This window comes from Bactrocera tryoni, chromosome 3 (genome assembly GCF_016617805.1).
Source record: "Bactrocera tryoni isolate S06 chromosome 3, CSIRO_BtryS06_freeze2, whole genome shotgun sequence".
Classification (NCBI taxonomy): Eukaryota; Metazoa; Arthropoda; class Insecta; order Diptera; family Tephritidae; genus Bactrocera; species Bactrocera tryoni.
This window is the reverse complement of record NC_052501.1, coordinates 26,649,279-26,672,317: the sequence shown is the minus strand read 5'-3', so window position 1 is coordinate 26,672,317 and position 23,039 is coordinate 26,649,279. Positions and strand designations below refer to the sequence as shown.

The following is a 23,039-nucleotide window of genomic DNA, read 5'->3' as shown; positions in this document are numbered from 1 at the left end:
GTTTGATATGTGAGGTCAGCAAGACCTTAGCTGGTTTTTCACTTGTAAGTTCAAAGAAGGAAAAATGAAAAATACACGATTGCACTGAGGCAAAAATACCCTTCACAAATACAAAAGACTTCTTAAGAGAACTTCCTTTTAATGCGTTATTTTGTTTGGCAGCTATATACTACAGTGATCTGATGTGAACAATTTCTTTTGAGATTGCACCATTTTCATAAGCTATAATCCACGCCAAATTTCGTGTAGATATCTCGAGTAATGAAAAAGTTTTCCTTACAAGCATTTGACTCCGATAGTTCAGTTTATATGGTAGCTATAAGCTATAATGGTTCTATATCGGCGGATTTTACAATTGAGCACCTACGTTGGAAAAAGGAAATTTCATAAAGATATCTTAATAACTGAGCGACTAGCTCTCGTACAAACAGACAGACGGATGGGCGAACAGATCGACAAAAGGATTTTGTTTAATCGACTCAAATCGTCCTGCTGACTCTTTAAAGTGTCTCCGACACTTCCTTTTGGGTATTAGAAACTTCGTCTCAAATCTAATATACCATATTCAAGGTATAAAAGCGGCTAAGAGCAGTAAATTTACATTAAAGAGAAGAAGGGCTCTCAACTAACATTGAATTTTAACCCATAAAATCTGCCTTCATTTCTCATAAGTCGGTACGTGGAGATAAATAACCCTTAGCACAACTAACGCAATGAACGTATAACATATTTAGCTATGTATGGTAAGACATGAACCCTTCGCCGCAGTGGGTACTCATATTAGCAGGTTTAAAGATAAAATCAACCTCCCAAGGGACAAACTTAGGCTACTTGGCGTATTCTACATTGGCCATTGTAAGCTCAAGAAGCACTTATACACTGCAACATAGGCCCAGCTTCTCGTGCAAATTGCCGATTCTGAGACAGGGGCCGTGGGTCGTTTTAGACTTAGAAGAGGGCACAGTAGACCTGAGGTCGCAGTCCTCATCTATTTATCTTATCTTATCTTCTCCGTAAACAATAAATTTTTCCTTAGTAATTTTGCTATTAATCATATGGTGTTGCTCCAAGACCTGGCGAATTTGTTTAGGATTCTTTGCGTTTAACAATATTTTGAAGAGCATAGTAACTTCAATAGTTAATAGAAACGATGGGAAGCATCTAATTGGTTTTTTATTACTCAGTCTGAAATATACAACATATTTATATATAAGTGAACTCCATAGAAGATCCATAGTTACAAAATTCGGTCGCTGCAACTAGAGAACGATGCCTCACTTTACTAGAAGCCTATTATTTTGGACATATTGTCAGTCATCTTAAAGAGCTGCTGAACGACGTCGAGCTTAAGCCCAGCCGACTACCACTGTGCACCATCTGGCTGTTAGTGTTATTGTTCTAGTGGCAGAAAACATATTTGAAGTATTTTGTATGAATGCAACAGAGTTGACAGTCTTTGGTTGGATAAAAATCCGGATTCGCTCTGGTTACGTAAACAGAACTATTGTGGGAACAAATATGGCTGTTAGTACTACTTCATATCACACTGACAAATTTTGTGTCCGGATGTCTAAAATGACTTCAAAGCTTTTTGTGCTGGTTAAAGAGCTTTCAAAAAGGCTGGATCAAATGTTTAGTGCGGTATTTCTTCATAAGGACAGGCAGTCCGGTGACCGGCATTCAGTTTGAAATACCAATATTTAAAGTGGAAGGACAATAATGTGATATAAGTCCTAAGTTATCAACCCTAATATTTAAATAAACATATTTATTAACACTCAGATGACTATCAAGTTTTTAGAAGGTATTAAAACCATTTCATATGTATACATCACGTATGTTAAAAATTAAAATACTTTGAATAATATATCTTTAACACACCTACAAGGCGACAAAGCTTAAACAAAAGCTGAAACAATGTTCTTCTTAAATTATGTTTTGAATTACTTTTAAGTGGTACTCCCAAAACACAAGTCAAATTAAGTGAACTACTTGTTTTCTTTAAGTATAAACACATCGATATGAAACTATTTTATATCCCCTCTCAAATCTTGTGAATAATAATTACTTACTCCACATTGTTCTTCTTTTCTTTACAGGTAATTATTATGTGAAAAATCTGAATGAATATTGTTTGCATCAAACTTTTGATCTTAAGAGGATGACATGGTATGTAAGTCACAATTATTTAAATCCGATAGTTATATGCTGAACTTCACAATCCGAATATCTGAACCAAAAACAAAAACTTTTTTTTTTAATTTTATTTTCCAATGATATATTTACACTATTTTGACTGCATGTGACCAATTTAACAGTTAGACCAAAACCACTTGTTAACATAAATAACTTTGTTAATTATTCTGGTTTATACATAATTATAATATTTTTAAACTTCTAAAATCTAATCAAAAGTAAAATTTTTTTCACTAAATTATACTACTATACCGAATTCCAATAAAAATAAAAACATATGTCCATAAACTAAAAGTTAGAATCCGATCCTTTGGCGTACCTGCGTATACTCCTTGTGCTGGTCTTACGAATTTCCTGCACCATTTTTTAATGTTTCGTTCCATTTTCGTTGCTACTTTCTTCACTTCTGTCTCCCGTTTTTCCTTTTTTATTGTCCGACTCATCCGCTGTTACCATCATCCATGCCTCAGCACTATATAGCATGACTTGGATGATTAGTGACTTGTAGAGTTTAGTTTTTGTTCGTCGAGAGAGAACTTTACTTCCAAATTTCCTACTCAGTTCGAAGATGCACCTGTTGGTAGAGTTATTATACTTCGGATTTTGAGGCTGACATTGTTGTTCGTGTTAATACTGGTTCCAGAATAAATGAAATTATCTACGACAGTCATAACTACGACTGTCAATGATGCCGCGGGAGCCAAGTCGCCAGTGCGATGACTGTTTGTTTGATGACAGGAGATATGAGATATTTCGTCTTGCCCTCGTTCACTGCCAGACCCATTTGTTTTGCTTCCTTGTCCAGTCTGGAAAAAGCAGAGCTAACGGCACGTGTGTTACGGCCAACGATATCTATATCATCGGCATACGTCAGCAGCTTTACACTCTTACAGAAAATTGTACCTTCCCTATTCAGATCTGCAGCTAGAATTATTTTCTCCAACAGCTAATTGAAGAAGTCGCACCGAGGGAGTCGCCTTGTCTGAAACCTCATTTGATATCGAAGGGATCCTTTTGCTATTGCTCAACCACAGTTTACACATCCGTATTAGTTTTGCGGGAATACCAAATTCAGACATCGCGGCATAAAGGCAGCTCCTTTTCGTTCTGTCGAAAGCAGCTTTGAAATCGACGAAGAGGTGGTGTGTTTCTATTCTCTTTTCACGGGTCTTTTCCAAGATTTGGCGCATGGTGCACATCTGGTCAGTTGTTTATTTGCCAGGTCTAAAGCCACACTGATAAGGTCCAATCAGTTTGTTGACGGTGGGCTTTAATCTTTCACACAATACGCTCGATAGAGGCTAATGAGGAGGCTAATCCCACGGTAGTTGGCGCAGATTGTGGGGTCACCTTTCTTATGGATTGGGCATAGCACACTTAAATTTCAATCGTTGGGCATGCTTTCGTCCGACCATTTTTTACAAAGAAGCTGATGCATGCTCTTTATCTGTTCTTCGCCGCCGTGTTTGAATAGCTCGGCCGCGACGCTTTGTTGTTATTCAGACGGGTAATTGTTATTCGAATTTGTTCATTGTTGGGCAATGAAACGTCTGCTCCATCCTCATTGATTGAGGAATCCGGTTCACCAGCTGCTGGCGTTATGCTTTCACTGCCATTCAGCAGGTTGGAGATGTGTTTCCACTATAATTTCTGGGCTCTGGGCTTCAGTCATAAGATCTAATCTGGGGGATCTACAAGTCTCTTGTACTTAGGAGACTAAAAAGAAACTCGATTAAATTTCTTCCACGATGAAAGCTTTTTGCATCTAACTTGAATGCACGATTCCTTCACACACACACACTCGTCCTGCATTCCTTCCCTAGTTCCGAGGCTCTCTGCTGCTTGCGAAATCACATCCTGAGCCATGTAATTGCCGTCGCACTTCCAACAATATTCGCAATTTCGGTTTCATTTACACTTTCCGTTCTGTCGTGCTGCAATTACGTACGTCTGCGCAATTACATAACGGTTTGCCACAAAACCAACAAATATACAAATATAAAGACAACGAAACGTGGAAACAATTTAAAATATTATTTCCAAGAACTCATTACTTAGAAAGCAGGACAAAAAACCTGCGCACAAGACGAGCCTGAGAGGTCGGAGCACATTTTAGAATGCAAACCCACACAAGTGCAAGTAGGAAACTGCAGATTTCCTCCGCAAACATTCATACGTACATACATACGTGTTTTCGCGCTGAAGAAGCATTTTCACTTGTTTGCGGTTGCACGCTCGTAAGTGGCCCTTTGTCACGCCAGCGTGGCAGCAGGCAAATTGGTCTGCGGCTCAAGCGTTTTGTGGCGTCTTCAGATCGTCTCGCTGAAATTTTCGGTTGCCCACACACCCCGAGCCGAAGCCACCTAACCACCACGGCAAGTCAAGGCGAATTGAATCTATGGATCCATTTGACTGCTTTGTTGCGTGCATTTGTGGCATGACTGGCGGCAATGACGTCGTCAGGCAACGGCATGATACCGACCACAATCTTGCATGCCACTTGTCCATCTCGTGCATTTCTTCTGGCGCTGTCTTCGCGTTTGCCATATGCAATTTCATTTCGCTTCACGTCGGTACCCTTTTTGGCTGCGCATTTGTAACAGAGACAATGGCTTTTGCATGAGTTTATTACGGAATGGCGCACATCATTGCAACTGCGGTACAAACCAGAAACACACACACATACACTTCTTCAAAACAATGAGCGCCACTTTTGTGTTGCACCACAAAATGTTACGAGTGTAGCTCGGCGACATATTGTAAAGGATTAGAGCTCGTCCGCTTTGTGTTTAGTGGTCGTGCATGTTCAAGGATGTAAAGGATTTGAGGGTTCTCGTATTTATAGTGGTCAAGGTAATTCGCATTTTACATTGGTTTTTATTGTAAAAGAGTGAATGTAACAGAGGAAATGGTAATCGAAGTACACGTGTTGGGTGTTTCTAAAAAGCCAAAAGAATGTAGAAATGTAAATAAAAGAATGACCGAACTTAAGAAAATGGTCTGAGACAGCTCAAAAGTTGTAGCTGATAGCAGAGTCAAGACCACAAGTAATATTAAGATTAGGACGAATGAGAAATGGTTGAAAACAAGATTATTACTAAGACCAAGCCCAAGATCAAAATTGAATATAATAACCAGCCTTTGACACGACCTGAAAGACAAACTTCGAGGAAAAACTAGGAACAAAGACCAAAATCAAACTCAAACCTAGCATCATGTTTGAGACCAGACCAAGATCGGAACAAAAACCAAGACCAGGATTAAGACCAAGATATCAACCAATATCAATACCAAGACCGAGATAAAAACCAAGGCCAAGATAAGAAATGAGATCAAGATCGAGATTAAGACCAAGACCTAGACCAAGACCAAGACCAAGACCAAGACGAAGATCAAGGCCAAGACCAAGACCAAGACCAAGACCAAGACCAAGACCAAGACCAAGACCAAGACCAAGACCAAGACCAAGACCAAGACCAAGACCAAGACCAAGACCAAGACCAAGACCAAGACCAAGACCAAGACCAAGACCAAGACTAAGATAAGAACCAAAACCACGATAAAAAGCGAGACGAAGATCTGGTTGGTGGTTTTTCGATCCGGAGACAGCCAGGTAGCTTGATGAATTTTCTTATGATGGAATCTAAGTACTACAGATAACCATATCGCGGGCCCCAGCGAAGTCGATCAGCCTCAACCCATTAATGGATGTTTCATAGTGGTAGCTGAATTTACCGACCGTAGTGCCAAAGATACCTTCTTTGTCCACCCTGGCGTTAAATCGCCAAGTACGATTTTGATATCGTGGCGGGGATAGCTCTCATAGGTGCGCTCCAAGCGCTCTTAGAAGGCATCTGTGGTTACATCGTCCTTCTCTTCCATCGGGGCGTGAGCGCAAACCAGCAATATATTGAAAAACTTTGCTTTGATGCGGATTGTTGCTAGACGTTCTTCGAGCAGGGTGAATGACGGAGTCTCTCTTTCACCACGAATCCCACTCTCAAGGCCTACTCGCCTCAGTCCTTGTCTCGTCCATCGCATTTCTTGGGCAACAGTGATGTCAGCCTTCACTCTAACGACGACATCAACCAGCTAGGCAGTGGCACCTTCCCAATTCAGGGACCTGACTTTCCAGGTCCATGCCCTTAAATCGTAATACTTAACATATTTGCAGAGGTCGGCATCAGAAGGGGGTTCTTTCGTCCGAGGCTATTTTCGTCTTGTGGTGTTTTTTACGTGGCGGGTTCCAAACCCATTGGATGGGATATTTCGCCTTCAAACGGATGTTTTTTGGCTACAAAGAGGATACTTAGTTTAAGACCGGAAGTTGTGAGCTGCTTGAGCTATATCTAAAGGAATCGTTTCTGGCCACTCCTAAGTAAACCATGTTCAGAGAACTTTCCAATCTTTCTATCTCTATGTACTCATTAATGCAGATATCTCCGAGGGACTAGAGTTGCTCTGACCGAAACACAATCTTTTTAGGTACTATCCCCACGGACGTATTGTTCCTGTTTGGATACAAATAAGTCCTATTCTGTCTCATTGTTTACTTTAAATTTTATTGCCCCTATTCATGGTGTTTCGTATCTACATATACATATACTACTACTTAGAAATGCTTTCACTCGATTAAGTGTGAAAACGTCTATGTCTTCAGATGTGTGAAATGTGCAAATCATCGAAGCGAACCGCGGGCTCAACTTAATGGAGCAAAAATTTTATGAATATGACTTATGGGCAAACTCAGGGGTAGGCCACCACTTGGCAGCTAGAGTTTTATATATGTGGACGTGCGAACGTATCTATACAATGTGTGTACATGTGATGTATGTGTGCGTGAGTCAAAATGTGAAGCGGTTATTTGTCGAGGTATTGAAACATCTTCAAGTCTGCCATATAAATATTTGTCGGAATTAAAGTAGATTTGCTAAATACTTGCGAAATATATTTCCACGACGCCTTTATATGCATTTGTGTGTATGTGTGTGTGTGAGCGAGTGTACTATGAGAATGTGTAAATTGCTCAGAAATGCCAGCAACCAAACTTTCCATTGCAACTTTGCTAATAAGTATGAAGACTGCGGCACACACATACACGGGTTGCTGTGGCTATGTGAGTGAGTTCACAACGACTCGTAAGGACTGGCATAATTTATAGTCGCAGCAGCGCATTTAAATGCTCGAGTGCCTCGGCAGCAGTGAATAGCTGTGAAAAATGTGCGCCGGAAAGAAGGTTTAAGCGCAGAAATTTTTAAAAGGTGATGGGATGTGAAAGCAAAAATGAAGCGAATGAAGAATTACTTATGAAAGTGCACACATACTTGCCTACATGCGAACCTAAATGCACGAATGAGTGAAGAAAGTTTGCCAGTGGCACTTCAAAGTTACTTGCGCTAAATTTTTTGATGAGGTGTTTAATGGGGAACAAAAAGGGTCAAGAGTGTTTTTTCACTTACTTTTTGATGAAATTCTAAAAGTGGAAATTATGGATGAAAGTGAAAATATGTCACTGTGACGTATTTGAAAAAAATGTATATAATATATGCATACGATAATGAGAGTAGACTTGTCTAGAGATGTCATGGAATTGTTATTATAATTTTATTTTGAATTAGTAAAGCCTTAGTAATGAACAAACCAATGAATTTAGCATCCAAATTTATACCAGCCAAAAAAGAAAAATATACATACATATCCCTTATAGGAATATATATGTAGTAAATGTACCATATATGCTTGGGTTCATATCTAGTTCACAATCTCATCCCAGATAACGCTAAGTGCCTTTTGGATCTAAATATTTCATACCTCACTCCATTGAACGGATTTAGTTCATATTAGAAGCACCTAAGAGGAAACCTTGCTCAACATCAAAGCCAAAACCAATATACCATTCTAACCTTTAAGTATTATACCATATTAGAAACAAATATTTAGCTCATGACAGAAAAAATTCCAACCTATTCTTCTGAAAACACTCCGAGATATATCTAAAAAAAACATTTTAACATCCGGCTTAGTACAAATTTGGATATCATAAAAATCACTGAAATTACTTCCCTCAGAAATATATCCTATAGATGGCGCCACGGTCTAAATACTCCCTTATGGCCCCAACACACTTGTGCGTAGCGATTCAAGTTTAATGTCTTCAGCTGACACAAAACGGTTTCCCCGCAGCTCAGTTGCACGTAGCTGAATCTGGTGAAAACGGTGGTTTGGCGAAAAAGTCACGAAGAATCAATGCCTTAAGTGCAAAAATCTAAAGTTGTCGACACACAATACTCAAATAGTAAACCTTGTTGACAGTTTGGCCGGTCAAACGGAATTCGAAGTGAGCGACACCTCGATAATCGAAGAAAATTGTCAACATCGCATTAATTTTTGACCTGCTTTGAAGTGATTTTTTTCGTGATTTGGTTCGGCCGATTGATCGTCTGTTTACGGGTAGTAAGCATAGATCCAAGTCCCATGGGCAGTAATAATACATTTCACGACATCCTGGGAGTCGGAAAGCATTGTTTCACGGACATTAACACGACGCTGTTTTGAATGATCTTTCAAAATGATTTTAATTGATTAATCTGATATTCCAATCGATTCTCAAGCACTTACTTCTTTATTTTATTGACGTATTGATCATGAGTTGATGGACCTGAACATGATTCGTCGTCAACGCGTGCTCGACACAGTTGTTCACGACAAACAATTATCACCGAAGACCTTATCCAATATTTTGAACGTTTCGTTACCAGAAATTTGATTACTCACAGAATATTTAATGGCATTTTTTTCTTGAATAATTTCACTTATCGTAAAAATCGCCGAATGCACTATATGTGTTTCAGAAAGACAAGCGTATAATGAACATGAATGATTAAAAAAGTTTTATGACAGCTATATGCTATCGTTGTTCGATCTCAACATTTTCATTACCAATTATAGCGCTGGCTTATGTAATAATTGCCTCCGTCAAATTTCGCTGAGAGACTTCGACAAAGTTTTTCATACAAGCACTTTACTACAACGGTTCAATTTCTATGACAACTATATGTCATAGTTTTTCGATTCGAACATTTTGTTTGGAGCTTATAGCGTTTCCTTCTGGAATGATTCATGCCAAATTTCATGAAGATCTCTTGTCAAATGAAAAAGGTTCCCATAAAAGACCTAATTTTGATTGATCAGTTTGTATGACAGCTATATGCAATAGTTTTCCGACCCAGGCAGTTAATTTGAAGATTATAGCGTTCACTTAGAGAATGATCCATGCCAAATTTCTATAAAATTTTTGGTCAAATCAAAAAATTTTCCATACAAGAACCAAAGTTTGTTCGGTCAGTTCGAATGGCAGCCTGGCGCTACTACAATATTATATCGGCTCAAGGCGCCTAGATAAATTATCACAATAATACATTTTCTAATTCCTGCAAAACAACTTAAATAAGTTTTTAAAATCTCACACATGTCATATCTTTAATCTGATACTACTATTAAAGAAGTTAAGACCGAGAAATAATTAAATATTTATTTCAAATTGAAAACTCTCTCTAACGCACATACAATTATTAACTTAATGACATTGATGAAATGAAAACATTATGCATCATGAGATAAAATCGAGAACAATTTAAACTTGAAAAGGGTTTTTCATTTCCTTTCAGCACCCTTTAGGCCATTTCCATTACAGTGTTGAAGTGTGCAAATATTAAGGTATTTTTTCCGTTATATTATTATAATTTGTGCTAATTAATCACTACGTAAACTGGCACACACATATATGAGTTTTTGTAACGAGCTGCTTAGTTACCTTAAAGGCTTCTGTAAAGCCCTAATGTGCTCTCACTGCCGGCCATTAGAAGGCAAAGGCTTTTTCGCCTTGAAGAAGAGAAATGTATCACTTCGAATATTATATAAATGGCTTTGGTATGCTCTTAATTTCCGGCTACTTCCGCCGCAAAGTTGAAATAATATATGAGTAAATTAACACATTAATGTATTCTTTATAAAATGGCAAAGATCGTAGATTTTATTATAAACAGTTCAGTGTTCAGTTGTAATAATTTCAGTGGTGGAAATTTCTAAAGTGGAGGTAGAGTCAATATCGTCACAAATACCTAACACATACCGTGGTATGTAAAGAGTGACATATAGTATGTCAAACAGAATATGTTGCAAGAAATTCTTCTTGCGCCTGAACAACGTTTACAAATTGTTCAACTTTAATACAAAAATTCACGTTCTGTAAAGAAAGTGTTTGGCGCGCTTCGCTCAACTTATGGTCAACATATTCGGTCTACTGAGCATGCTGTTCACAACACCATTATCCATAACCATCAATCAATGGATGTATTGAGAAAATACTTCGCTGAGCAGATAATTTCACGTTTTGGGCTGGTCGATGGGCACCAAGCTCGTGTGATATCACAACGTTAAGCTTTTTCCTGTGATGATATGTAATTTCTAAAGTCTATTTGGTTAATCTTGCTTCGATTCAGGCCTTGGAGCAAAACATGCCTTGGGTCATTCGCCAGTTACCAGTCAAAATACTCTAACTAATCAATGAAAATAAAACTCAACGGATGGACCATCTGAGACGTAGACGTGGCGAACGTTTGAGTGAGATAATCTTCAAAAAATAAATTCCAAAGAATGTTATTTGGAATGATAATAAACATTCCCCATAAAATTTGAAGTTTTTGTGATTTTTCATTAAAAAAATCGAATCCACCTGCGTCGCAAGCATTCAACATAACTCCATAAGTGTTGATTAATGATAATTTCCTTGTTGCATGATTTCCTCCGACATAAACCCCGAAAGTCGGCTTAATTGCGGCAATAAACATACAAATGTACATACACACATATATACATACTTATATAATATACACATTTCAATTCAATGCGTGTTTATTTGACAGCCTTAATCACAATGTTATTTATTTGAACATATAATGGCAAACGGTTGAGGTCTCGGCAGGAAGCAAAGCTTTGGTCAAAGTATATTATATTTGATTAATGTGTCTGTGTGCACACGAAGCCTGTTCTTTTTATTATTTTTAGCCCCACAGAGTTAACAAGAACAGCATGCATAACTCTTGGCTATATACATACATATGTATGTACATATGTACATACAATATGTATAACCTTTCAGAATACTAATTCAATGCGTGAGATGTACTTGTATTATTGATTTCTTAAATAAATGTGATATCCTCTCCATTTAATAACAATGTGTCCTTATGCCTAAAATGAATAAAACAGTGTGAATTCTACCCCTAGCAAAAATATACCCAATCCTAGGATTCCTAACTTCTGTTAGTCTCCATACCGTTTATTTCAGTCAATATGTAAGTGATCTTAGAAAACTTAGGTGAATGTTTAAAATCGCAAATTTGTGACAAGCATTCGGAAATTTTAATTAAATTCGCCTTTCGTGCTCGACTAGTACCAATAAAGCTGAATTTTTTTTCAAAAACTGGTCTCTTTGTACATGCTTGATCGTGCAAATTCCGATCCTACATTAATGAAGAGCATTAAAACTGCCGCTGAGACATGGGTTTATGAGTTTGACATGCAAACAGGTCAACAATCAGCAGAATAGGGAACAAAACATGCCGAAACCAAAAAACCACCCCAAAGCTGCTCAAAAATCAAGATGATGCTGATTCCTTTGTTTTCGTTATTCGTGGTTTTGTGCATCATGAATTTGTATCGGACAGACAAATGGTCAATTGGGGGTTCCATTTGGCCGTATTTTTGGCATTAGCGTGAGAACAGCCGTCGAAAATGGACGGACTTGTGGTAGAACAATTCATAGATTTTGCACGATGATAATGCAACATCGCATTGAGCCACGATTGTGACCGAATTTAAAGCCAAAAACGCAAGGAGTACCATAAACCACCGTATTCAACAGATTTGTTTCCGTGTGACTTTTTCTTGTTCCCCAAACTGAAATTGATGCTCCATGGAAACTCTTTTTTAGTCGATCAAAGAGATAAAAAAAAATTCGCTGAAGAAGGCGAAGTTCATCCCACAAAGTGCTTATGAAAAGTGTTACGAGCACTGGACGTTCATAGACATAATGAACTAAATATGCCCCTTAATGTCATTATAATGATTTCCATCTCACTGCTTAAGTTTTTCCTAATCCTAATCTTAACTAGTGTATTAAATTTATTATCTTTGGTTGAGTTTATGCAACATTTAGTATATCTCATTTGATTTAACTGGGTTGATTCTTATAACAATATCTCGGTTATGAAGCAAAATTTAGTAATGAGACTAAGTGAGTAAGCTATGGCATAAGTTATTATGGCACCTAATAAGTTTGTATTCATTTCACACTTTGGTTGAATAACGAGTGTTGCCAACACCTGAACGTATTTCCCTGTTTTGATTCCAGCGAGAATATAAAATAAATTTATTCGCATTCAGTTATTACGCAAAAAATGCATTTTCTTGGTTGAAATCATTATTCAATTACATATGTACATACATATATAAGGTTGTATTGAAAACCCCAAACAACAATTTGTCAAAAGCAATTGGATTCATAATGTCAATATTTTATTGATTAGTTTTTATGATTCAAAAAAGAAAATTTTCAACCAATGAAAATGAGTTTTTTGAGTGATAACTGAATTGCAATGGAATGTAAATCACTCAAAGTCATTAAAATATGAACAGAAATTTCATGAGAAAAACAAAAAATTATTGATTTTGTCATTATGGATACAAATATTTCTTTGGAAAAGGAAAAACGCTTCATATCGACACAACCTGTTTACAGTTGAATCATGGTTGAAGTACTTCAAACATCTATTCTTGAATCATAAAGAGAAAACAAAAAGGCTGATTTTGACATTACGAGTTTTAACACTTTTCATAAATTGTTGTTTTTAGATTGAAGTTACATAATTCAGTCATGGATGGCCTGAACTTTTCAACCCAAAACAGAAAGAAAATTGACGGCTGAAATTCTCAGTGGCGTTTCCTTCCGCAAAATGCAAGGGAGACTGTGCATATTCACTTTTGGAGTGCTTGTGGGTTATATCATTTTACCCAAAATTAAAGAAAAGTAAACAAAAAATTATTCAAAATTAAAATATTATAAACTTTGGACAAAATATTGAAAAGTTTGAAGCAATAAGTTGAATTTGTGAGTTGAAATAATTAATTGTTTCCTGCTTCAGTGTCTTTTTACTGAATTGTGTGTTTTCGCTACAGTATTGAATAACGATTCATGAATACTCTTGTGTGCTCGTTGGATAGACGAAATCGTTGCTAACTAAAGCAATAAAGGGCGTTAGAAATGCATAATAGTCCTCTGTGTTCTAGGACCACATATTCAGTGCATTTCTTTTCATTTCGGGAAATTACAAAAATAAGTTATCGTTCGTTTCGTTCGTTTAAGGGGATGTGTGTTCCGGAAGGCCAAATTTCGAGCGTTTTTTGGCGGTTGTTGAATTTTTTCATTACTTTTTATTCATGTTCCAGAGAATACTAAATGGTTAGATCATACACTCACCTGGATTTCAACTCATCTCGTCGTCCTGAACATTTCTATAACCCCATATATATCTCGTTTAGTCATAGTTGGTTGACATGAACAACCGTTATATGAACGAAACTATTATACTATGATTATTGTGCTATGTTACAACATGTTGCGGGAACACAAAAATAATAAATTTTTCTAAACTTAAGAGTCTTTGAAGTATCTACCCTTTTTGGCATTGGAAGCATTAAACAATGACAGAAAAAACCAAAAAAAAGTTGACTACGGCTTCATCGAAGCTACAATATTGTACTTATATATTCATAACTTCATGGGTGCATTTTTTATATCGATGAGAGGGTATAAAAATATATATATATCTTCTTATTAATTTTGATCGATCAGTTTATATAGAGGTTATATGCTATAGTAGTACGATCTGATCAATTTATGCGAATTGTACAGTGCTTTTTGTAACAATCTAAGTCAAATTTCCTGAAGAACCTCGTTAAATAAAAAAACTTTTAGATGCAAGGACTTGAATGCGATCGGTCAGTTTCTATAGCATAGTTGTCTGATATAGACGGATCCGACAAATGTGTTGTTTTTTGGTTCGAAAAGGAATTTTTTCGATCGTTATCTCAAAAACTGAGTGACTACTTCGCAAATATACAGACGGATGACTAAATCAACTCAGCTCGTCACGCTGATCATTTACCTTATATATACAAAGTTCATATACCCTGTTCAGGGTATAAAAATGCTCAAATTTCAATTAAAGCGTCAATAACTTTTATAATAGGGAATATTCGAATGACTGTGGTATGTAGCAAGGCATCATATTCGACGCAAAAATGTTGCGGTATAAATATGGGCGCGTATCGAGGATCGGGTGCAAGTTATTCAGGAATGCCCGATGTATTCGGACAGTAGGGATCTGCGTGGTATGGGGATTACTTAGACTGACGGACCTTTAGACTTACGTATTTAGCGGTGTCATCTCCACTAGTCGGAATGCCGAACAATTTAGGTTGTTTGCGCGTGAATTGTTTAGGAGGCGAAGGCTTTTAACTGGGTATTAGGGTTAGCTTCTTGTGTGACTGTTGTTTGGATGTAACGTGCGTATAAGGTCCAAAACCTGGTCACCAGTACAGAACAGTATGGAAGCTGAACTGGTAATAGTTTCAGCTAGTAGGTCTGACCGGAGACTTAATTCTGGTACCATGGGGAGCAGAAGCGTTTGAAGTTCACTTCAACCTGGTTACTGGTCCCTCGGGGAGTATCCTGGTGGTTATGGTTAAAATCCGAATGTGGGAATAACTGACACTTTGTCAGTTGATTGTGCAGTTGAATTGCAACCAGGTGCAGAACCCAAAGTACGGCAGTGGTTTTAGTTGAGCCTCGAACCCTACACAACTGCTAAGTGTATCCATTCAACAATACCGACTGGTGCCCCCGTTACACACATCGGACGTTGTCCCTATCCATTTTATATTGTAAGTGTATGTAATGTCATAAATCTCTGCTTCCAATTGACTCTTTTACGTATCCAAGTCAGCTGATGCATACATAAGACAAATATTGTTCTAATTCCAATCTGCAATCCACATCTAGCTGTTGTCCTCTATAAACTCACTTTCACAAAAATATTATGTGGTAATACTGTCATCTCTAAAATAACTCATGAGCAACCATAAGGACGGTGTAATCTCATGTTACGTCACGGCGAAAGATCAGTCATCTAACCTAACCTAAGAGATGGTGTTGAAAGAAATTTCTGTTGTTCAAAGTACGAAAACAGCAATTTATTCTGGACAAAATTGAACATTGTGGTATAACTCAGATATAATTTAATTTCTCATAAAATCATTGAATTTCTTATCACTCAGCAAATATGATGTATACATTCTTCAAATTGTATAAAAGATCTATTAAAGCTACTCAAATTCTCAAACAATGTGAATGAGTTGTTAGCTCAAGCAAAGATGGTTAGTTTCTTAGTGATATTTGGTTTAGGATTCATTTGCGGCTTTTTTTTCGCCACAGCATGTGAGAGAAATTAAGTTGATATCTGTGAGTACAGAAAATATGTTTCTCAATATTCAAAGAATACTAATAGTTGATATATTTTTCTATTTCTCGTATAGCTGTTATGATTTCACTGTAATAATCCTGCCTCCAAATAATAATATTGTTTCGTTTTCTTTCTAACTCGCACTGACATTCTCTACTATTTCGTTGACATTTCGCTTTGAAAAAAATTCAATTTCAAAGAATTGGAAAAAAATCCAAATTCTGTCCGCAAAATGCAAAACACGACCCAAAGAAAACTCTGCATTTTCACCTTTGGTTTGTTTGTTGGTTATATTATTTCGCCGAGGAGACGATAAGAGGAATATTAAATTTGCGAGAGTGTAATATATAATATTTAAAATAACAACTGATTTCAGAAGTGCTGCTGGTTTCTTGTTTGTGAGTGTCGCTAATATCTGAAAACCTTTACTTTGATTGCTTCTGCGCGCTTGTCTCTTATTTGTGTTTTACTTTCAGCATTGAACTCTAATCAAAACATACAACTAAAGCCATTTGTACTTACGGAGTTGGCCAAACAATATTCTCCCAAAAAATTAAAGTCAAGTTACGATTGTTAACGGAGAAACCGCTTTGGAATGACCGAACCGTTGATCACTTTTTGCTTGGGCACTTTGGCTGGCATAATATTGGTGTAAGCATCTAGAAATTTTAACTAGTGGTTAGGTTAGGTTGGCTTAGATGGGTGATCAAGAATTGCACGTGGTCTGCTATATGTAGTCCTTTGTGAAACCAGTAAAAAGAAGAACTCCTGTGTTCGTACTTATAAATTAGGAACACGCTTTATAGCCGTTACAAATTCGCATAGGCATTTAATTTCTAGTTCGACAGGATGTCTAGAGGAGTGCGCTCCCTAGCATATAATTCTTGATCTCCCTAACGCTGGACAGTCAAGAACGAAGTTGAGTTGTTTCTCCCTCATCTTCCTCCATAAAGCTTCTGCAGATGTCGTCTGGTAGGATTCCCAGCCTTACTGCGTGGACTGGCCAATGGAGCAATGACCGGTTAAAAGCCACTAAATTAGTTAGAGGCTAGCTTTACCGAGGGAAAAGAGATATCTAGATTTCTTGTGATCGATCTTGGGCCAAAAGGTTTTTGCGACAGCGTATGTATCCCAGCGCTTACAATATTTCTGCGAAGCGCAGCTATCTAATTGTAGAAAACAAGTGGACACGGGAGCACCAAACCCCTCCCATACTACCGATAGTGACTCTAGGGTGTATTTTCTTGCTAGCTCATCAGCTTTACAATTTCCTGCGATCCCGCGGTAGCTTGACACCCATACCAGTCTTATCAACACACTCGATGCTTTTGGTGGCGAGGTTAAGCATTCTTTGATCAGCCCTGAACTCACTATTAATGAGTTCAAGCTTAGTATAGCCGCACTGCTATCTGAGTGTACGGTCACTTCTCTGAAGGAGGCTACACTCCGGAGCAATAAATCTACTGCTGCCTTAATGGATGCAACCTCGGCCTGGAAGACGCTGCACTTGTCAGGAAGTCTGAAGCTGGAGTTTTCTAGAACCCTACGACGATTGCAGACGGATATCTCCCATTTGCAGCAGCGGTGCCACCGGGACATAGGCAATCATCCGGCAGCCACGATTTTCAAGATTCCTATGCAGCTCGTTAACGACCAGCTTCCATATAAGAGAAGAGAAAATTCCACCTACTCATATTTCGTTGAGCACATGAGTTTCCCCATTTCCCCTCTTTATACACGGTATTGGCTCAAATTAAGAAAAAGTATTGCGGAGTCTTAAAATGACTCTCAACTAAAAGGTCATCAACAATGTACTTTAGCTGTGCCTAGCTGAAGTTTCCAAAAACTATATATGGAAAACTATTTCACTTCACGTAGCCTTCGTATTTTCCGTATACTTTAAGTCACAGTAACATCAGAAAATTTTCAAAACAAAAAAAAAAAAAAACATTTATAATACATTAATATTTTATCTGCCAGTAATATTCTACAAGGAAATCGCTTGGAAGGAAACAGAATGCTTGCTGATCGACTGATAATATTTATATTTGGTGTTGCCATTGGCTACTTCGTTGTGCCGAAATTGTAATTTCCATGTGCAGCTAAATTCAAAAATGTAATCGATTATAAAAACAACAACAATAAGATAAAATTGTTTTATTGTATAATTTGAAAAATATTTGAGTTTGTGGTAATAATATTTAGGACAGCAATTGAAATGCTCCCAGTCGTTAAGGATGGAAAATAAATGCTGAACTTAACGTTTTCAAATTTGATATTGCTCTTGTTGTTGTATTAGCACATACATTATATAATTTCGAAGAATGCCGCTGAGATGGTAATATGTAATTGGTCAGATTTGCCACTTATACCCAGCAAAATGTTCACAGCAGTGACTACTTTACTTCAAAAGAAAATATTGCAGGCTTTGCTTTATAGTTAAATTGAATAATCAAATTAAATGACAAAACCTAAAACTTCTAAATATCTTGTGTGAAAATTGTTGAAATTTTAAGAAGACATCTAAAATAACTAACCAAATCTAAGCCTGGAATTGTCGCTCTTTCAATTGCAACCATGGATAGAATTATCTTATTCAGCCTTGGCGTCTTAGTGGGTTATTATATCTTGAGAAGAATGTAATTTGTGGAGTATGCGTGAATATAATGGAATAAATTTTAATTAATATTGCCGCTGTATGCCTGTTTTGAAAGCATAATGTGTTCATTTTCGTTTTATGTATGGAAGAGAATAAAAATTCGCTGTAAGAGATCATAAATAAATATTTTTTATGCTGGAGTATTGTGTATCCATATGTATATATGATCATCCTTGTAGTGGTCACGAACCTGTAGTAATCGGTTATGGTCATGGCCAAACACATGTGAAGAAGTTTGCTGATTATATTATATGTTTAGATTTCAACCGACTAAAGTTCAGTACTTGACTTCAACTTTTTTGATAAAGGATTATTTTTAAAAAATATTGAAATTGACGAACAACGGTTGGCGTAAAATACATATGTAAATGCAGCTAAATCTTCCTCCGAACACAGAATAAGGTCAATGATTAAATATTTTAGAACAATCTCTCTGACGTTAGTTCATTACGAAAAAATCTAGAAATAAAAGATGAAATCAAAAGCATTGCAACCCGCTATCGAATCAGATAACTCTCGCCATTATTGAACTAACATTAAGCTTTATGTGTGGAGAAAGTCTGATATATATGTAGCTTTATTGAATATTTTCTTCAACCTCCCGCCTTGTCTTTTACAACCTAACATCTTTGATTATAACTAACAACTAAATTGTCTGCATCTTCCATACAAACCGACCTCCAGTTATGTTAGAGTAGCCGAAAGTAACCTTTTGTAGTCGTTATATGTTTTCTTGATATTTTGGCTTACATTGAAGCCTAGCAGTCCTCAGTCAGAGTCTACGTGACGAGAACGGACCCGGATTTTTTTGGGCCGACAACTGTCAAACCGGCAGCAATTCTCCGCAATACTTCAGGAATGTTTTCTGAAGGAGGCTGGTTTTGTTTCCATTAAGTATAGAGTCTACTCCTATGTTTCGGATCTTTGTTCTCATGCAGTATCCAATCATGCTTATTTTTGCCGTAAAGTATTTCAGTTGACTTCAGTAAATCCACTTTGTACAACTGTAACATTCTAATGGCGTTCAGGTTTTCTGTGGAACATCTCAAAACCTCGCATCCATGAGCAGAGCAGCAAAATATGCGCCTTCTTGAGATGCTTAACACTTCTTTTAATAAAAGTTTGTAATCTTCCCAGCCAAACACATTTCAACGTCGCAGAATAATGTAAGAGCATTTTTCGCCGATATCTTAAATTAAAAGCGTATAAAATACAACTTGTGCAAGAGTTGACCTCGCTCAACCTTCCCAAGCGACATCGCTTCGCTCTATGGGCTTTGGAAAAGTTCCGAAAAGATCCGACGTTTTCGAGCCAAAGTTTATTCAGCGATGGGTCCTAAACAATTGCAGTATTTGGGACGAAGAAAACCTGAAGAGGATCAATAACTGCCATTCTATTCAGGATTGGTGGAAACATCGCTCCTTATTTCTTCAAAAGTGGTGCCGGTGCGAACGTAACCGTCAATGGCAACCGTTATCGCGTCATAATATCCGACTATTTGATGCCTTAAATTGAAGTTCGTGATCTCGGCGGCACCACTTCCCAAAAATCGCCTCTATCAATGGATATATTGAGAGAACCCTTAAGGGAGCAGAAAATTTCACTTTTTGAGCCGGCCGATTGGCCACCAAGATCGTTTGATATCACACCGTTAAACTTTTTCTTGTTAGAATATGAATAGTCTTAAGTCTTTGCGAACAATACTGCTACCATTTAGGCGTTGAATCAAAACATCACGGGTCATCGAATATTGGACTCAACGGATGGAACAAGACGTAGCCTAGTATTTGAAAGAGATAATCTTAAAAAAATAAATGACAATTAATGTTCCTTCGAATGATAATAAACATACTTCATTAAATTTGAAATTTCTGAGTTTTTTTTTTAAGTAGGGAACTTGGAAATGGATCACCATATACCCTCTCCAATCTTGTGAATAATATTCACTAACTCTACTTTCTTCTTCTTATCTTTGCAGGTAATTATTATTATATAAGACTTTTGACCTTAAGAAGAGGACATGGTATGTATGACACTATTTTCATCAATTAGATTATTTAAATTCGACAATCATGTGTTGAACTTCACAATCTGAAGATCTGAACCAAAAACGAAAGCATATTTTTTATTTTAATTTCCAATGATATGTTTCTACTATTTTTGCGGCATTCAATGGTTTCCATAATAAAATTTTCAATTATTTTCGTTTATAATTATGATATTTTTAAACTTATAATGTCTAATACAATAAAATTTTTTCTTAAGCTATACTATAAGACAGAATTGTGATTAAAATCGTATCAGGTTGCCCTTTAGCCTACATACGTGAGCTTCTTGTGATGGTCTTGCGAATTCCCTTCACCATTTTTTTAATATCTCATTATGTTTTCGTTGTTGCTTTCTTCTCTTCTGTCTTCTGTTTTTCCGATTCCATTGTGTTGACAAAAATATTGTCAGGAAGTATTATTGGAGTCAAAACTTGTATTGAGATTGCTGGAGGAATGTTTTTCGGTCTCAATATTTTTTAGAGACATTTTTCAACGTTCGTGTATATATTTTTATTCCGCGGTTCGTGTTTCTTTGTGCTTATTGCTTACTACTGTTTCAAGCACGAAATTGTGTCTGAGTATGATGCCAAAAGTTCTCCTCTATTTATACCTCGAAAGGTTATTAATATAAATATCAGGTAGTCGGAAAATTCTGGGGTTAAAGCCCCCTTTTAGAAATCTTTCATTTGGTATGTATTATGTATGATCAATTTGAGAGTCAGTAACTACACTTTTATATGTTATGAATCGAACCTTATTTAAATTAATTATTCGTCATTTATCCCCTTTATTTGCTCTACAAATTTCCCGGAGACGCCACTGCACTTCAATTATACACTATGGTCTAAGAAAAAATATAATACTTTAATGTAAGTGACTATTTAATTGCCTTTTAATGGAAGCTACTTAATAAGAAATGACTTCACATTTATTTTTATACAATGCAAATCCCAAAGGTACTCTCGGCGCAAATAAATAAATACGGCAACACATGTGCTGTTATAAGCAATCAAATACATTTAAGCGCCTTTAAGAAGCTAATGAATTATTTATTGGAACCTGAGCGTTAAACGGACTGAATGTAAGTTGTAGTTAATGAAATGAAGAGGGAGAGAGAAAATAAGATAAACCGCGGGAGACACGCTCACTACTAAAAAATATATATTGTGTAGGTTAACTAACAGTAAGCCCAGCAAAAATGGGGATGAGGGTCACAGCTGCATAGAAGTTCATTTCGAGAGTGTTCAACTATATTTTAGGGGTATATTTATGGTTATATATTTACTACAAATTTGGAAGCGAGCACGTAGGCTGAGACTGCATACGCAATATGGTAAATATTTAAAGCTTAAATATATCATATAAATATGAAATTATTACTAGTATTTTAATTTTAATCAGTTACAAAACTTTATTTTTCCTCTTATTGAAATTGCCTGAATGTTAACGTTATATAATCAATATTTCATTTTTGACTTTTTGAGAGTAAATCATCTTAGCTATTACGCTTTACGACATCTAGTGAAACTATCAGCCATAGAAATCCTAAAACTTGTAAATTTATATTGGTCTCAAAATATTTTGACAATATATAAATGTTTATTTCACCCAGGAGTAAAGTTTTGGTATCTCAAGTCTTATCCCCGTAATTTTTATGCTCTATCTTCCAATCGCTAAACAGCTATAAAACCCTAATCTAACCTAACGTATCCTAAGGATGTAGAATACATTACAGTGCCGTTATTTCCAAAATGGATTGTTGTTTTATTGAAGTCCCTTGACATAGCAGATGTGACAAGCATTCATTCAACATGGTGTTAATAGCCCATTGCCATATAATCCACCTTAATCCAAATTATTCAAAATTTTTAATCTAACTAAGTTTTTGATTAAATTTTTTTAATCTGTAAATAAATTTTTCAAACTAAATTAATTCCCTTTAATCATGATTAAATTTTGATTAAATTAATTTTCAATCATTAATTAATCAACGAATTGCGAAAAAAATTAATAATCGAATTAATTAAAAAAATATATTAATTCAATTGAATATTAATTTTAATCCCTTTTTAACAGCTCTGTGGTAGTGGAACAAATTGCTTTTAAAGTATTCATGTGCACACAGCATTTGGATTCTTCCATCGGATCCAAGCCCTCTTGCTGTAGGTTTACCGCCAATTGGATGTACATATTTTAAAGCCATTGCTGCTAAGATGCGCTTGATTCTCTGTTTTGGTTTCTGTAGACGCTGCCGATTACTGGTATAATCGCGTGACTTAGTCTCTCTGCCATTTGATGCCTGAAATACATATATCACTACTGAATAATGACGCACGACATTTGAAATGATAACCAATCACTCGATCCACACATTAATGGCAACCGCCTAGCTATGATTGAAGATTATTTCGACAACATTTTTTATATCTCAAGATCACCTTTCACTATCTCTCCTTTCAGAATCGATAATAACGTTGTGTTTGCTTATTGAGTTTTGCGCAACAATCGGTATTTCCAGACTGTTGCCTTCTGATCAACCCAACAACGGCAAAG

At 36.6% G+C, this 23,039-nt stretch overlaps 1 protein-coding gene and 1 long non-coding RNA gene across 2 annotated transcripts in view; both read left to right on the top strand.

The window, feature by feature from the left end:
* LOC120770006 overlaps positions 1-23,039 on the top strand; it is a 244,279-nt gene that overhangs the window by 49,304 nt on the left and 171,936 nt on the right. The window lies entirely within an intron of this gene.
* LOC120771496 lies at positions 15,599-18,055 on the top strand. The gene is made up of 4 exons (XR_005704971.1): positions 15,599-15,778; positions 15,853-16,177; positions 16,256-16,430; positions 17,760-18,055. It is a non-coding gene; the product is annotated as an uncharacterized LOC120771496 (long non-coding RNA).